Raw genomic sequence first — 6,215 nt, forward strand, 5'->3', positions numbered from 1 at the left:
ATTTTTCAGTTGTGGCTACAATTAATTTATTACATTGAAACATCTGAACAAGGCGAAAGAACCAAATGTCCAAAGACATTTCCCTATAAACTTTCAAAGGCAGCTATTGAAAATGATTTGTTGTGTTTCAGAAATTCCTTTCTTGAAATTTCATGGAACTTCTGGACTTTATTGAATAAAGTAAAACAGTTATTTTAGGCCTACATATTGTTGTTTAAAAGAAACCCTTCTTCTCCACCAAATGTCTACCCCTGGCCCTTGCAGCTTTTCTTTGATATTGTTCAACTGACACACACACCACACACACACACACACACACACACCACCCTGGGCAGAACATGTTTCTCTCACAACTTTGACACGGGGCTGTCTTTTATCCTCCATGTTTCCCAGCGTCTCTGTGCTCCTCCAGATCCCCCGGGTTCCGCTGCTACCCACCCCAGCCAAATGACACCCCGCTGCGGCTACAGCAGAGGTCTCTCCCCGAACAGACGGCTCTACATCCACAGGTCGGTTTGAAGAGCGAGTCTATCAAAACCAACAGGCCAAGTCCTCTACATGTAATTGCAAAATAAATAGAGCCTCAAGTAGGCCTAGTGCCAAATGAAATGTGAATGTAATGTTAACTCAATAGACCTAAGAATTGTTTGGTTATAGACCTGTGTSAAACATATAAATAGGTATGTATATTTTTCCTATTGTATTATTGTTTTAGAGGTGATCATGGAATGCATAGGTCTAATTGGGCTCCTGAGTGGCGCAGCGGTCAAAGGCACTGCATCTCAGTGCTTGAGGCGTCACTACAGCCACCCTAGTTCGATTCCAGGCTGTATCACATCCGGCCATGATTGGGAGTCCTATAGCATCGTCCGGGGTAGGCCTTCATTGTGTATAGGAATTTGTTCTTAACTGACTTGCCTAGTTAAATAAATATAAAATAAAAAATATTAAAAAATTATCCCGGGCCCAGGATCCCTGCTCCTCCTGGCCACGCTGCTTGGTCCTTTGGTGGTGGGAAGTTCTGTCACGGCCGTCGTAAGAAGTAGACCAAAGCGCAGCGTGGTGAGCGTACATATTCCTCTTTATTAGGATGACGCCAACAATAAACAATACAAAAACAACCGTGAAGCTTAAGGCAATAGTGCCACAAACAAAGACAACTTCCCACAAAGAAAGGAGGGAAAAGGGCTACCTAAGTATGGTTCCCAATCAGAGACAACGATAGACAGCTGTCCCTGATTGAGAACCATACCCGGCCAAAACATAGAAATACAAAATCATAGAAAACAAAAACATAGAATGCCCACCCCAAATCCCACCCTGACCAAACCAAATAGAGACATAAAAAGTCTCTCTAAGGTCAGGGCGTGACACTACGCGTGTGTTGGTCAGTGTTCTATAGGCTATTGAGGGTAGAATTTGTCCCTAAGAAAATCAGGAGTTGATGTGAACCCCTGGCCTTTTATTTTAGGACAGTATTTATCGTGTTTCTTGAGAGGCCACATGTGAGTTGAGAAAGATGGCGCCGACAGACATGGCAGCTCTGCTTATTGCTCCTAAGCAACTTTGCAGTGTTTTTGTTGTCGTTGTGTTACTTCTTACATTATTAGCACAGAACGTTCTTACTTAATTCCTATTCTTTTACTTTTAGATTGTGTGTATTGTTGTGAATTGTTATATACTACTGCACTGTTGCAACTAGGAACACAAGCATTTAGCTACACCTGCAATAACATCTGCTGAATATGTGTATGAAAACCAATACACATTTGATTTGATGTGGTGTTGATTACCTTAAATAGTTCCTTAAAAAAACACATAATACATAAAAGTAGGCTAAGATATTTGTAACATCAATTGCATTTGATTCCATAAGAACCTGAATCGTCAATTATAGGCATATAGCCTACATAGCCTGCACACAACCACAGGCTACAGCAMAGCCACGTTTTCAAAAACATACATTTCATTAAGCCTAATTAAAATAACTGCATGCAATCATAACATTGTATAGGCCTACAAGTATTATAACACAAAAAATAACATATTTACATGTTTGTCTTACATTCTTAATAAGCCCAAGGCACAGTTAATAAGGCCTACACAGTAATTCAAATTATTGGACCTAACGAAGCATGTCTAATCACCCACCTACAGTATATGGATCCGGACATTTCGTTTGAACTGACTGCCTGGTAAGAGAATTACATNGCATGTCTAATCACCCACCTACAGTATATGGATCCGGACATTTCGTTTGAACTGACTGCCTGGTAAGAGAATTACATAWTTTGAAAAGCATTCTGCCTATAAACTACAGACTGCAGACTGCCTCCAACGTGCCAAAGTGACAGGTTTATCAGACCTCTAGCGGTTGGAAAGGGCAATTGCAGCCAAGTGGTGGAAATTAATATTGTCCATTCCAAAGCTTTGAGGCGCATTGACCCGAGTAACAGCTAACGTTTTTTACACATGTGCGTTAGAACAAATATAACATCCGTGACCATTTCGGAAATGCGGAACCGTCTTTTCTATTCAAAAAGGAAGTAGTTGGAAAATAAACAATGCGCAACAAGGAAGCAGAGTTCAAAGCATTGCGTCCTGTTCCAAAACCACAACCACTAACCGACCACTTCAGCCTTGCACATAATACTACCAATCTCTATTTCCAGGGAGATTACTCCAAAGTCAAGTCGACATTTTACGTTTTTGAAGGTCCCCAGGACGTCTGGAGGCTCCCTCAGAAGACTCCGGGAAAGGCTTTAATAAATGGCTAAACGTAAAAGTTGTTTTTCTGTTTTAACATTATGTTATCAAATCGGAATGAATGCCTGACGTTAAACCTAGAGCTGTTTCTGTATCTCTTAACCCAGTCGGAATTAATGCCTTAACTAAACTGTAGAGTTTTTTCTGTGTGTCTAAACCCTAATATTTCTGAACCGTCCATTTAAATGGTGTATGTGAAACATTTTAACAAGGCAAACATCGTTACAAAACAACTCAACAACCACCCAGTAGCCTATTCACAACCAATAGTAATCTTATTTCACCTCATAAAAAAAAWTWAAAAAATGTTTATGTGCATTTGCAGACATTCTGAAAAGCGGTTGGATTTCTGTCAAGTGCTCTGTGATAACACTGGGGGAACCACTGAGTGCACTAGCACTAGACACATTTTGTTCAGCATTTCATGTAGCTATCCTATGAAACCATTTACTACAAAATATGCTGACACAATAGCCCAGTAGTCAAATAACATGTCACAATGTTTTGGATAATTTACATGTCCATGTCGATAGAGTGATAAATACATGACAAGGTGATTTGCAAAGTATAGCAGGCCTATTCATCACTGAAATGTGGCAATCATAACAGCACATCACAGGAGCTTCCTGCCATCCAGGACCTCTACACCAGGCAGTGTCAGAGGAAGGCCCTATAAATTGTCAAAGACTCCAGCCACCCTAGTCATAGACTGTTACCTCTACTATCGCACGGCAAGCAGTACTGGAGCACCAAGTCTAGGTCCAAGAGGCTTCAAAACAGCTTCTACCCCTAAGCCATAAGACTCCTGACCATCTAATCAAATGGCTACCCAGACTATTTGCATTGCCCCCCTCTTTTATGCCGCTGCTACTCTGTTATTATCTATGCATAGTCACTTTAATAACTCCACCTACGTGTACATATTATCTCAATTATCGTTGCCCCCGCACATTGACTCTGTACTGGTACCCCCTGTATATAGTCTCGCTATTGTTATTTTACTGCTTCTCTTTAACTACCTGTTACTTTTATTTATTTATTTATTTTGTATTTTTTAAACTGCATTGTTGGTTGGGGGCTTGTAAGTAAGCATTTCACTGTAAGGTCTACACTTGTATTCGGTGCATGCGACTAATACAATTTGATTCGATTATTTTGATTTGATCATAATAATAACACTGCCATTTTCTCATGTAAAATATGAGACTCAGGGATGGCTTGATCAGGGGATGTTCGTTCAACAAACGACCCGTTAGCTGGCCAACTCACTGCCTATCCAGGGGAGTAGCCTATATGTCAAAAAGGCTACTAGCTGCCACAGTCTCATCTTAGAAAACACACCATAGTTTCTGCCTAGAAACATGATCGGACTAGGTAGCTTATTATTCAAGCCATTATTGGAGGGACAGCACAGTACACGAAACAAGGCAGAGAGAGAGGGGAGTTGTCATCCCACGGAACCACTGGGCACCTGGGCTATAGGTGCTCACATTTTCCACCTCTCAAAACCTAGGCTACTTGTAATAAAGTTAAGCACTTGCTAGTCTAACTAACTACTGTAAAGAATAGCTCGATGCAGGTATGTATGTCTATTACAGCAACCGTGAAAGCTGGTGGACATGGGGAAAAAATGCACCATTCACCTGATTGATGGACCGGGCGCCGCTTGTAATAGACTTGAGCACCCTCGTCTTCACATATCAGTGACACAGCCAACGTTCAACTACTAGGCTACTGTAGCTACTACAGTATAGTACTACAGAAGCTTTATGGTAATTTTAATGAATCAATGAAGTTGTTCAAAAAGAGGTAGCATCTTGGCTGTCATTTTCCAGTAGGCCTAAATGAGTTTATGATTAATTTTTCAATGGTGATTATTATCCGGCAAAGTAGGTAAGGTTATGGCCAGCAATTTAGCTCCAGGCATGCATTGCATGATCAATATTGCAAATGTGAAGCGCAAGCAATTGATCATATAGGCCTGTCGCATAATGTGGATGCTCAAAATAGAGATCTACTTTTATTTCTAGAATCAGATACCWATATGAATGAATAGGCAGGTCAAATTTAAATCTGGTATTATTGGGCAATGGGATATCGATTTCATCAAAAATATTCATACTTTTCCCGGTTATTTCTATTGCCTCTGCTATTTATAGACTCGTGCCTTGAGTGATGTCAAAGTCCATTGTTCCAGGACGCAAAACGTCCAGAACGTTCAAAAGTACATTGCAAACTGTTGGTTTAAAATTCATATTGTTTATTTTTGCGGGATCAAACGTTAATATATTGAATGAAAAATAATACTATGGTGCCAAGTGAAGGGTTTCCTTCTCCTCTACCCCTTTTTCATATACATCCTTTAATTTAGCCCACGTCTCCACTAGGGGCAACACTGAGAGCTATTACCATCTAGCAGGTTTGGGGTTTGTAAGGGTGTTGTGGACAAAGATGGCGGATGGGCGCAATCTGCAGACTCATGATCGGAGGGTTGTGTGTTAAATCCCAGTAATATGCATGCAGTTCTGTGTCAACAAACAAGTTCAAATTTGACATTTAGAGATACTTCATGTTTGGAGAAACGTGGGCAAATGTAACATTTTGCAGTGAGACTGAGAGCTAGGGGTAATCCACATACTCTGGATTGGAGGGTGGCATGTTCAATCCCAGTGATAGGCAGTGCTGTCAACAAACACTTTGAAATGTGACATTTAGAGCAACTTCGAAATTTGACGTTTAGAGAAACGTGGACAAATGTCTGATTTTACAATGAGACTGTGAGACTTGTTGCTATTTCACCCTTTCAAGTAGGCCTCAACTTGAAGTATACAATATTTTGTTACTCTCAATTGCCYAATGATAGAAAATAACTGAATACAGTGAAGGAACAACATATATTTTGTGGATTCTATTGTTTTTCTTTCTTTGATGTACAGTGCATTCGGAAAATATTCAGACCCCTTGACTTTTTTTCAATTTTCGCCTGAAATGACATACCTAAATCTAACTGCCTGTAACTCAGGCACTGAAGCAAGGATATGCATATTCTTGGTACCATTTGAAAGAAAACACTTTGAAGTTTGTGGGAATGTGAAAGTAATGTCGGAGAATATAACACATTCGATCTGGTAAAAGATAATACAAAGAAAAAAAACACATTTTTTTGTACCATCTTTGAAATGTAAGAGAAAGGCCATAATGTATTATTCCAGCACAGGTGCAATTTAGATTTGGACCACTAGGTGGCAGCAGTGTATGTGCAACGTTTTAGACTGATCCAATGAACCATTGCATTTCTGCTAKACATTTTGTGTCAAGACTGCCCAAATGTGCCTAATTTGTTTATTKATAACTTTTCATGTTCAAAACTATGCACTCTCCTCAAACAATAGCATGSTATTCTTCCACTGTAAAATCTACTGTAAATTGGACAGTGCAGTTAGATTAAC

Source organism: Salvelinus sp. IW2-2015, linkage group LG3 (genome assembly GCF_002910315.2).
Source record: "Salvelinus sp. IW2-2015 linkage group LG3, ASM291031v2, whole genome shotgun sequence".
NCBI lineage: Eukaryota > Metazoa > Chordata > Actinopteri > Salmoniformes > Salmonidae > Salvelinus > Salvelinus sp. IW2-2015.